Source organism: Limanda limanda, chromosome 22 (genome assembly GCF_963576545.1).
Source record: "Limanda limanda chromosome 22, fLimLim1.1, whole genome shotgun sequence".
Classification (NCBI taxonomy): Eukaryota; Metazoa; Chordata; class Actinopteri; order Pleuronectiformes; family Pleuronectidae; genus Limanda; species Limanda limanda.
Genome location: NC_083657.1, coordinates 4,842,416 through 4,855,581, shown reverse-complemented (window position 1 = coordinate 4,855,581; position 13,166 = coordinate 4,842,416).

The window sequence follows — 13,166 nt, the reverse complement described above, 5'->3', positions numbered from 1 at the left end:
CTCATGGGTTGCAATATTACTTTTGGCACAGATTCGGAATTGGGAAGCGATGCATGTTTGTGGCTAATGTCTGCTAGTTGGCTCTGTCTTCCAAGCGGCCTGGCTCCACCTCTGCTCTTTCTACAAAGAGCAGGAGCACTTGCGTGGTTTGGTCGCGGCTTGAAAGAGGGGGAAAACTAGATGAGATGAAAGAAGAGTGCCTGGAACAGAAGTGAGAACATTTATTATTTCAGATAAATTGTGTAGAAGTGCATTCAAAACTGGGTTTTATTTCTATGGTGTTGCTAAATTGTACGGTTTTTGCTTTTTTCTTATAGGTGGTATAAGGTTATGCTTTCAGTTGGACTCTTACTGTTTGATAGGGAGCAGTTCTTCAGATCAATGGTTCAGATTTGACCTTGGCTTTTCAGCTGTGGTTTGGTTCATATTTCGTGATTCGGGATAATTCAGATCCATCGTCCCGTATTGAGTTAAGAGATCGTGGATTAGGTTTAGACACCTCACTACCACTAGTAGATTATTCGTCAACATAAATAACGATAGCAGCATAAGCTTACTTAAATTGGAAGTAGTAGAAGATACTTCAGTCACCCCTGGTTCCAGAAGTAAAAGTTTGGGTCATTCCTCTGAGTCTCTTGTGGTAACTGGGACAAGAACAAGTCTCTGTTCTACAGTTCTGTCCTGAACCCTGGTCAATAAGGTTATAAACAGGACAAGGAGTTTCTGACATGGTCCTGCACTCAAGCAAAGAAGAATTGCGACGTCATCTGAGGAGGACCTTTGGAGAGATCTTCTTTTGGACCTAAGTGTTGGACGGACAGAGCAAAGCACCAAGATACACTTGCTTCCACCATGAAATGACTGTGCTAGTAAGAGTGTGCATGTCATCCTCAGAGTGAGCACACGGAAAAACAACTAATCTCGGCCATGAGGTCACAGGTTAGATTTCAGTCAGTGAACTTTTGTGGTTGTGTAACATGCAAACAACTCACTGCTTGATTTCCATCTGCTCCGAGCACACCTGCTTTAAAAGTGGCTCTGACACGACATCCACCTGAAGCAGTCGGTGGAGAAGCAGGACAGGGACACGATTCCATCTGTTCTGAAGAAAGAAAAAATACCACTAAAGAGGTTTGTCTCCTTTAATACACTCAGATCCATTTATATGTATCTGTAGTATTCTAAATACCTACACTTACATCGCTATGACGACTGATCTTAAATAACAAATAGACATTTTTCTTAACTAGGGCTGAGTCCTTTCACGTAAAATAAATGTGACTTCTCGAGCAGTCATACCTTGTTAAAACACTGCTGTTTATCCTGTGTAATGCAGAAGAGTGGATTCTGATTGGCCGTAGTCAGATGACCTCTTGATAATTGTTTTTAATTTAAGTACTTTCTTTATTCTTGTTGTTCTGAGTTTGTAATCTCATGGTTGATGCACTTACTGTGAGTCGCTTTGGATAAACGCGACAGCTAAAAGAAATGTAATGTAATGTGACCCTCAGCAAGAACTTGCATTGTGTTTATGTAAAGTAACTGGAGACGGAGATGGTGGTCTAACCTTCATGATTACATTTTTGACCATGCTTGTATGTTCCATCTCCTCCACAGAACATGTCCGTCAACCTTACCCAAGGACCTCCGTCCCTCTCCTCATCCAACTCCACCATCCCTAGTTTCTACCTGAACTGTCAAAACTCTTTAGCTAGCATGATCGTTTTAACCATATACACCGTCACCTTAACCCTATTCCTCGTTCCTCTCTGCATCCTCGTCCTCTACATCGGTTTCCGAAGATGGAGGCATCAGCGTTCTGTAGGTACAGGGCAGACAACCAGTCACAACGACATCCTCACCTATCACATGATCGCTATCGAGATTATTGCTGTTTTGGGGTCAATCTTCTACAGTTTGGGCGCCTACACCCGCACGGAGACAGTGCTGAAGACCGGGCAGTTGTTCTGGTGCATCGTTTTCCCTGGACAAACTCTGCTGCACAGTCTGACCTGTGTGGAGCCCTACCTGGCCGTTGTCCACCCAATCACCTACCATCGCCTGAGACAATCATTGGGGGGGAGAATCAGAAACATCACCCTCGGCTGTGTTTGGCTGCTGTGCTTCGGATGGATCGGGGTAACAATCAAGTACATGCCTGATTTTCCTGCCCTCCCTTTTCTTTGCTTGATGGGCATCTCAATTATTGTCCTGTTGTTGTTCTTCTTCTCTGTTCTCAAAGTCCTGACTCGCCCAGGGCCGGGGGGCGGGCCCAGGGAGAGGGTTGACCAATCGAAGCAAAGAGCTTTACACATCATCACAGCGATAGTGGGAGTGCTGCTGTTGAGGTTTGTTGCACTTGTGCTTTCCGTTGGCTTGTATAATATGAAGTCAGTCGATCCGTACTTTGAATGTATGTTGATAGATTGTGGACTGATTGTGGCTCTGCCCAGCAGTCTGGTTCAGCCTCTGCTGTTTCTGCACAGAGCAGGAAAGTTAGCATGTTGTAGGAAGAACACGGAATCCGGCTGAGGGGGTCACATGAGTGTGGAATGTCCAGTTTCTCTCCCAGAAGAACACCGACAGCTGACAGTGACGCTGGTTGCCACTTGCCAATGCACCAAATAATCAAGAGGAGAAGAAGAAGAAGAAGAAGAAGAAGAAGAAGAAGAAGAAGAAGAAGAAGAAGAAGAAGAAGAAGAAGAAGAAGAAGAAGAAGAAGAAGAAGAAGAAGAAGAAGAAGAAGAAGAAGAAGAAGAAGAAGAAGAAGAAGAAGAAGAAGCCCTTAAACTACTTGTTAGCCAGCTGGAATTGATCTTTGCATTGTTACTGTGGAAAAATACAAAATACTCAATTTTATGCTGTTAAATAATGTTCATTATACATATTCAGGGTTGTTTGAGGTGTTATATATTAATATTTATGTTGCTCTGTTGTTTCAACAATTTTATGTGTTTAAATCGATCAAAATATCTCGGAATGTATTTTTCATGTATTGCCAGTTATCTTTTGTGCCGATGTAATGTTGACACCTCTTTTAGTTCAGTTTCTTTATATCTTTATGTTTAAACAATAAAATACAATACAATTCTCCTCTATGTGTCATTAATAACTGATTTATACATTATCACTACATTATATTAGCAAAATAATAAAAATTTGTGTTTGTCAAACTATATATACTGTTTTGTTGATACAACATACATACACACACATATATATACATTATATAATATATATTCTATACAGTGACTGTATTTAAATCAAAGACTGTTTTACATAACACCACAGTCATTATTTAGTGTGATCATGAATACAACACAAGATATTGTATATAACTAATATCTTATATAGTAAAAATTGGTTTCAATGAATGAGAAGCTGATTTCAGAGACTTTATTGTCGGGTTTTAGACAAAAAAGTAGAGTGGCTGGAACAGAAGTGAGAACATTTGTTATTTCAGATAAATTGTGTAGAAGTGCAATTCAAAACTGGGTTTTATTTCTATGGTGTTGCTGAATTGTACATAGAGTCGTCATATCTGGGTTTTTTCATTTTTCTTATAGGTGGTATAAGGTTATGTTTTCAGTTGGACTCTTACTGTTTGGTAGGGAACAGTTCTTCAGATTAATGGTTCAGTTTTGACCTTGGTTTTTCAGCTGTGGTTTGGTTCATATATCTTGTTTCGGGTAAAAACCGTCAGCGTTGGCCGCGAGTCGGGATAATTCAGATCCATCGTCCCGAATTGAGTTAAGAGATCGTGGATTAGGTTTAGAAACCTCACTGCCATTAGTAGATTATTCATCAACATAAATAACGATAGCAGCATAAGCTTACTTAAATTGGAAGTAGTAGAAGATACTTCAGTCACCCCTGGTACCAGAAGTAAAAGTCCTATTCATTTTTTATCATAGAACATTGGAGCACTACTGTTATTTGGGTCATTCCTCTGAGTCTCTTGTGGTAACTGGGACAAGAACGAGTCTCTGTGCTACAGTTCTGTCCTGAACCCTGGTCAATAAGGTTATAAACAGGACAAGGAGTTTCTGACATGGTCCTGCACTCAAGCAAAGAAGAATTGCGACGTCATCTGAGGAGGACCTTTCAAGAAATCTTCTTTTGGACCTAAGTGTTGGACGGACAGAGCAAAGCACCAAGATACACTTGCTTCCACCATGAAATGACTGTGCTAGTAAGAGTGTGCATGTCAACCTCAGAGAGAGCACACGGAAAAACAATAAATCTTGGCCATGAGGTCACAGGTTAGATTTCATTCAGTGATCATTTGTGGTTGTGTAACATGCAAACAACTCCCAGTACTGCTTGATTTCCATCTGCTCCGAGCACACCTGCTTTAAAAGTGGCTCTGACACGACATCCACCTGAAGCAGTCGGTGGAGAAGCAGGACAGGGACACGATTCCATCTGTTCTGAAGAAAGAAAAAATACCACTTAAGAGGTTTGTCTCCTTTAATACACTCAGATTCATTTATATTTATCTGTAGTATTCTAAATACTTACACTTACATCGCTATGACAACTGATCTAAAATAACAAATAGACATTTTTCTTAACTTGTGTTTAGTATCTAGTTATCCTGTTGTAATGCAGAATAATGGATTCTGATTGGCCGTAGTCAGATGACCTCTTGATAATTGTTTTTAATTTAAGTACTTTCTTGATTCTTGTTGTTCTGAGTTTGTAATCTCATGGTTGATGCACTTATTGTGAGTCGCTTTGGATAAACGTGACAGCTAAATGAAATGTAATGTAATGTGACCCTCAGCAAGAACTTAAATTGTGTTTATGAAAAGTAACTGGAGACGGAGATGGTGGTCTGACCTTCATGATTACATTTTTGACCATGCTTGTATGTTCCATCTCCTCCACAGAACATGTCCATCAACGTTACCCAAGGACCTCCGTCCCTCTCCTCATCCAACTCCACCAACTCTCTGTACTACTTTAACTGTCAAAACTCTGTAGCGAGCATGGTCATGTACACCATATACACCGTCACCTTAACCCTATTCCTCGTTCCTCTCTGCATCCTCGTCCTCTACATCGGTTTCCAAAGATGGAGGCATCAGCGTTCTGTAGCTACAGGGCAGACAACCAGTCACAACGACGTCCTCACCTATCACACGATCGCTATCGAGATTATTGGTGTTTTGGGGTCAGCCTTCTACCTTTTGGGCGCCTACACCCGCACGGAGACAGTGCTGATGATAGGATATGTGTTATGTTGCATCGTTTTCCCTGGACAAACTCTGCTGCACAGTCTGACCTGTGTGGAGCCCTACCTGGCCGTTGTCCACCCGATCACCTACCATCGCCTGAGACAATCATTAGGGGGGAGAATCAGAAACATCACCCTCGGCTGTGTTTGGCTGCTGTGCTTCGGATGGATCGGGGTAACAATCAAGTACATGCCTGATTTTCCTGCCCTCCCTTTTCTTTGCTTGATGGGCATCTCAATTATTGTCGTGTTGTTCTTCTTCTTCTCTGTTCTCAAAGTCCTGACTCGCCCAGGGCCGGGGGGCGGGCCCAGGGAGAGGGTTGACCAATCAAAGCAAAGAGCTCTACACATCATCACAGCAATAGTGGGAGTGCTGCTGTTGAGGTTTGTTGCACTTGTGCTTTCCGTTGGCTTGTATAATAAGGAGTCAGTGGATCCGTACTTTAAATGTATCGTGATAGATTGTGGACTGATTGTGGCTCTGCCCAGCAGTCTGGTTCAGCCTCTGCTGTTTCTGCACAGAGCAGGAAAGTTAGCATGTTGTAGGAAGAACACGGAATCTGGCTGAGGGGGTCACATGAGTGTGGAATGTCCAGTTTCTCTCCCAGAAGAACAGCGACAGCTGACAGTGACGCTGGTTGCCACCAGTGTTGCCACAGTTACTTTGAAAAAGAAACTTAGTTGCTTTACAGATTACTTGATTTTAAAAGTAACTTAGTTACTTTACAGATTAGTGATTTTTAAATTAACTAAGTTAGATTACAAGTTACTTTATTAGTTACATTCAGCAGCTGCCGACAACACCCCCGCCGCCTCAACATAAAAATGACAACCGGTTTTGCCAACACTCACTTTATTAGAAGTGCATTTTTAACAGTAATGTACACAACAACGTATAATGTATCTCCTGACATTTTAAGTTGAACTTAAAAACTATTTCCTGAAAAAATACATGTTTTTATAAAAATAAAATAAAGACAGTCTTTCTTGACTTCACTTAACATAAATACTTGATTTTATAAAAAATAAAAGAATGACAGTCTTTCTTGAATTCACTTAACATAAACACTTGTTTTTTTTCTAAAAAAATAAAATAAAGACAGTCTTTCTTGACTTCACTTAACATAAATACTTGTTTTTCTAAAATAAAATAAAGAGTCTTTCTTGACCTGACACATTTAACTGTTAGCACTGTAATGGAAGAACTTACTATTTATGATCTACATTGTTTATAAATGTAACTATTCAATTCTTTTCAACATGTTTTATGAACATTGTACCTGTTGTTCACAGCATTAGAGAAGCAAGCAGTTGTTTTACAAAAAGCTGTTCTGTGAGGCAGCCCGGCATTGACAGTAGTAGGGATCTTGTTTATTATGGCACGAAACGACGGCGATTCAACTTAATTGTCGCATAGGCTACATGACTTCACTCCCAGAGACGCAAGAAGAAAATCAAATATATTGTAACGGACTGGGTTTATGTTTATGTTTGGATTTGACATATGTTCAGTTAAACACTGTGTTGAAGGAGCGTTCCGATATCCTGAGGGTCAGTGAAGGGGTCGGGGTGGGACATGTGACTGTTTGGACCAATAGGATGGGGTTGTTGGGAATGTCAGAGCCCTCATTGGCTGGTTGTGTTGGTGATCGGGGGGGGCAATGAGGAAGTGAAGGGTTGTTGATGTGTGCGAGTGACGGTGCGAGTGACGGAAGATGATAATAAAAGTAACAAATAGACAAAATAGTAACGCACAGTGACTTGGAGGAGTAACTTTAATCTGATTACTGGTTTGGAAATAGTAACTTGTTAGATTACTCGTTACTGAAAAAGGGGTCAGATTAGAGTAACGCGTTACTAAGTAGCGCGTTACCGGCATCACTGGTTGCCACTCGCCAATGCACCAAATAATCAGGAGAAGAAGAAGAAGAAGCCGTCAAACTACTTGTTAGGCAGCTGAAATTGATTTTTGCATTGTTACTGTGGTAAAATACAAAATACTACAATACTCAATTTTATGCTGTTAAATAATGTTCATTGTACATATTCAGGGTTGTTTGAGGTGTTATATATTTATTTTGCTATGTTGTTGCAACAATTTATGTGTTTAAATGTATCAAAATATCTTGGAATGTATTTTTCATGTATTGCCAGTTATCTTTTGTGCCGATGTAATGTTGTCACCTCTTATAGCTCAGTTTCTTTATATCTTTATGTTTTAAACAATATAATACAATACAATTCTCCTCTATGTGTCATTAATAACTGATTTATACATTATACCTACATTATATTAGCTAAATAATACAAATTTGTGTTTGTCAAACTATTTAAACTGTTTTGTTGATACAACATACATACACACACATATATATACATTATATAATATAAATAGTCAATACAGTAATTGTATTTAAATCAAAGACTGTTTTACATAACACCAGTCATTATTTAGTGTGATCATGAATACAACACAAGATATTGTAACTAGTGTCTTATTTAGTAAAAACTGGTTTCAATGAATGAGAAGCTGATTTCAGAGTCTTTATTGTCGGGTTTAAGACAAAAAAGTAGTGTGGCTGGAACAGAAGTGAGAACGTTTGTTATTTCAGATAAATTGTGTAGAAGTGCAATTCAAAACTGGGTTTTATTTCTATGGTGTTGCTGAATTGTACGTAAAGTCGTCACTTCTAGGTTTTTGCTTTTTTTTTATAGGTGGTATAAGCAGTGTTGCCAACTCCTCAGCAAGGAAAGTAGCTATTGGCTGTCCTAAAAATCGCTAGAAGTCGCTAAATGACGTCATCGCCTAATTTGCATAATTGTAATGGTCGCTGTAGGACATAGATAATTATCTTATCCGAGATAAGTTCTCTATAAAATAAAAAACAGAACTTATTTTTTTCTCAAGTGAATGCAATACGCTTCTGTATTCTTCTGTTGATTCTTTTTTTTTTTTTTATCTTGCCTTTGAAATAGACCATCTAGAGGTGCGGAAATGTCTTGATTCTTAGATGCATCACGATGTGGACTCTGAATCGATGAAGAGACTGAACTCAATGACTCATGTTTTCCAGTGACAGTAAACATACATTGACACTTACATCTCGCTCTGTAAACCAGGGCAGGATCAGCGGCGGCTTTGCGCATGCGCAATTCATTTGCAGTCTGCTCTCGTCTCTGCTCTGACTGCAGCTACTGGGAGACTGACCGCCTGTGAGTGCTCTGGGATGGCGGAGGGGCTCACGGCAGCACCCGCTGCTCGTTGAGGACAGGAACTGCAGAACGATACGTGCTTTCACGTCAGTCTCCAAAACACCAGAAAGTCTCCAACAACACCAGAAAAAGTCGCTAGATTTGTCGCTAGTAGCTTTTGACAAAAAAAGTCGCCATGAGGGTTTGGAAAGTCGCCAGATATAGCGACAAAGTCGCCGAGTTGGCAACACTGGGTATAAGGTTATGCTTTCAGTTGGACTCTTACTGTTTGATAGGGAACAGTTCTTCAGATCAATGGTTCAGTTTTGACCTTGGTTTTTCAGCTGTGGTTTGGTTCATATTTCTTTCGGGTAAAAACCGTCAGCGTTGGCCGCAAGTCGGGATAATTCAGATCCATCGTCTCGTATTGAGTTAAGAGATCATGGATTAGGTTTAGAAACCTCACTGCCATTAGTAGATTATTCATCAACACAAATAACAATAGCAGCATAAGCTTACTTAAATTGGAAGTAGTAGAAGATACTTCAGTCACCCCTGGTTCCAGAAGTAAAAGTCCTATTCATTTTTTATCATAGAACATTGGAGCACTATTGTTATTTGGGTCATTCCTCTGAGTCTCTTGTGGTAACTGGGACAAGAACGAGTCTCTGTTCTACAGTTCTGTCCTGAACCCTGGTCAATAAGGTTATAAACAGGACAAGGAGTTTTTGACATGGACCTGCACTCAAGCAAAGAAGAATTGCGAGGTCATCTGAGGAGGACCTTTCAAGAAATCTTCTTTTGGACCTAAGTGTTGGACGGACAGAGCAAAGCACCAAGATACACTTGCTTCCACCATGAAATGACTGTGCTAGTAAGAGTGTGCATGTCATCCTCAGAGTGAGCACACGGAAAAACAATAAATCTCGGCCATGAGGTCACAGGTTAGATTTCATTCAGTGATCATTTGTGGTTGTGTAACATGCAAACAACTCACTGCTTGATTTCCATCTGCTCCGAGCACACCTGCTTTAAAAGTGGCTCTGACACGACATCCATCTGAAGCAGTCGGTGGAGAAGCAGGACAGGGACACGATTCCATCTGTTCTGAAGAAAGAAAAAATACCACTAAAGAGGTTTGTCTCCTTTAATACACTCAGATTAATTTATATTTATCTGTAGTATTCTAAATACTGACACTTACACCGCTATGACAACTGATATAAAATAACAAATAGACATTTTTCTTAACTTGTGTTTAGTATCTAGTTATAACACTGCTGTTTATCCTGTTGTAATGCAGAATAATGGATTCTGATTGGCGGTAGTCAGATGACCTCTTGATAATTGTTTTTAATTTAAGTACTTTCTTGATTCTTGTTGTTCTGAGTTTGTAATCTCATGGTTGATGCACTTATTGTGAGTCGCTTTTGTTGCGGGTGAAAATCAAAGGCAGGAGTCGTCGTTCTCAAGTTAAAATTAAGCAGTTTAATTCAGAGGTCACAGGTCAGGAAACGGCGGTGTCTAGCAAATGATCATGCATGGACCACTGATCCTACACAGTAAGCTGCAAAGAAAAAATGGCGCTTTAGACAAAGTGCGCACATACTTTATATATCCATATACTGGGCGTGACAGAGGTTCTTGTACGCCCGGCAGTGCCTCGTTGGCTGGTTCACAAGGCAGTCCCGCCTTCCTGGCTCGTTGGGTCCTCCTCCTGGCGTCGCATGTTGATGATACTGAAGGTGCGCACCATTGCTATGGTTACCAGAGGTCATAGTGTTCTGGCCTCAAAGCATTCTAAGACTGATGATCTCACAGGAGAGAGGATGTCTCAGAATTTATGAAAGCCTCCTCTGTGTGTGTGTGTGTGTGTGAGTGAGGGAGGTCTGTTCGTTATTTGCCTCACCTCCCTCAGATGTTGGGCCTCTGCCTTGTGTGTGTGTGTGTGTGTGACTGTGCTTCAGTTTGCAGTTAATGCTCAAAGGACATGGTATGTGTATCTGACCACACGTTTAAGTGTGTATGTCAATACTTTGGATAAACGCGACAGCTAAATGAAAGGTAATGTAATGTGACCCTCAGCAATAACTTAAATTGTGTTTATGAAAAGTAACTGGAGACGGAGATGGTGGTCTGACATTCATGATTACATTTTTGACCATGCTTGTATGTTCCATCTCCTCCACAGAACATGTCCGTCAACGTTACCCAAGGACCTCCGTCCCTCTCCTCATCCAACTCCACCATCCCTGGTTTCTACCTAAACTGTCAAAACTCTTTAGCTAGCATGATCGTTATAACCATATACGCCGTCACCGTAACCCTATTCCTCGTTCCTCTCTGCATCCTCGTCCTCTACATCGGTTTCCAAAGATGGAGGCATCAGCGTTCTGTAGGTACAGGGCAGACAACCAGTCACAACGACGTCCTCACCTATCACACGATCGCTATCGAGATTATATCTGGTTTGGGGTCAGTCTTCTACCTTTTGGGCGCCTACACCCGCACGGAGACAGTGCTGATGATAGGGGATTTCTTATGGTGCATCGCTTTACCTGGACATACACTGCTGCACAGTCTGACCTGTGTGGAGCCCTACCTGGCCGTTGTCCACCCGATCACCTACCATCGCCTGAGACAATCATTGGGGGGGAGAATCAGAAACATCACCCTCGGCTGTGTTTGGCTGCTGTGCTTCGGATGGATCGGGGTAACAATCAAGTACTTGCCTGATTTTCCTGCCCTCCCTTTACTTTGCTTGCTGGGCATCTCAATTATTGTCGTGTTGTTGTTCTTCTTCTCTGTTCTCAAAGTCCTGACTCGCCCAGGGCCGGGGGGCCGGCCCAGGGAGAGGGTTGACCAATCAAAGCAAAGAGCTTTACACATCATCACAGCGATAGTGGGAGTGCTGCTGTTGAGGTTTGTTGCACTTGTGCTTTCCGTTGGCTTGTATGATATGGAGTCAGTCGATCCGTATTTTAAATGTATGTTGATAGATTGTGGAATGATTGTGGCTCTGCCCAGCAGTCTGGTTCAGCCTCTGCTGTTTCTGCACAGAGCAGGAAAGTTAGCATGTTGTAGGAAGAACACGGAATCTGGCTGAGGGGGTCACATGAGTGTGGAATGTCCAGTTTCTCTCCCAGAAGAACACCGACAGCTGACAGTGACGCTGGTTGCCACTCGCCAATGCACCAAATAATCAGGAGAAGAAGAAGAAGAAGAAGAAGAAGAAGAAGAAGAAGAAGAAGAAGAAGAAGCCCTCAAACTACTTGTTAGGCAGCTGGAATTGATCTTTGCATTGTTACTGTGGAAAAATACAACATACTACAATATTCAATGTTTATGCTGTTAAATAATGTTCATTGTACATATTCAGGGTTGTTTGTGGTGTTATATATTAATATTTATTTTGCTATGTTGTTGCAACAATTTATGTGTTTATACGTATCAAAATATCTCGGAATGTAATTTTCATGTATAGCCAGTTATATTTTGTGCCGATGTAATGTTGTCACCTCTTATAGCTCAGTTTCTTTATATCTTTATGTTTAAACAATAAAATACAATACAATTCTCCTCTATGTGTCATTAATAACTGATTTATACATTATCACTGCATTATATTAGCTAAATAATACATATTTGTGTTTGTCAAACTATATATACTGTTTTGTTGATACAACATACACACACATAGATATACAGTATATAATATATTGTCATTCAGTCATTCTTTATTGTGATCATGAATACAACACAAAATATTGTATATAACTAATTTCTTATTCATTAAAAATTGGTTTCAATGAATGAGAAGCTGATTTTAGGGACTTTTTTGTCGGCTTTTAGACAAAAAAACACAAAAGAACACAACATACAGATGTTTAACATGCTGGTCAATCATATCATATCACTACATCAACATTATATGTGTAAATGTAGATATACCAGAAAGAAATGAATGTTTAAATTGAAGAGAAAAACAGAAGCATATAGAATTTTTTGGATGTATGTTGTTGATAAACTTGCCTCTGTAAATTAAATATATATTGTTAACATATATACATTCATAACTCTCCATACATTACAATTTATATGAGCATTATTTCATAAATGTTATAAATTCATATCTTCAAATATCCAAGGGAACATAATATAATCATAACATATATCTTGATGTCATACAGAGAATATTTGCATTTCAGAAACCTTGAATTTCATATTATTTACAGGAAATAATTCAGTTTGAACTGCAGGAGTGACAACAACAGCAAAAAAATAACAGTTCCACCACCAGAAAGAATAAAGGACCAGAAGCTGATCTGTTGAAACGTGATCGTTACCCAAACCTTCCAACAACCACTTCAAATCATGTATAAGAGGGAAACCTCCAATCAACACGTCCAACCATCGTAACAACCATCCAGGCAACATCCAATCAGCTACCCAGAACAAACAAACTATAAACCATTACAAAAATCTGGCACACAGCCGAGAACCACACGGCAGCACACCAACAAAAACCTGGCACCGTAGGAAACACACTTTCCAAGATTTAGAGCATGACAGTTGAAAGGGTTGTTGACTAGCTATAGTTGCTATAACTGTAGTTTACTAGTTGGTAGTTCAATTCTGCTGCCATCCTTCTGAGTTTATGTTTTAAAACTACTTTTGTTATGTGTCCTTTTTTTTACACATTTTATCCCACCATGACTTCTGCTTTCTGGCCTTT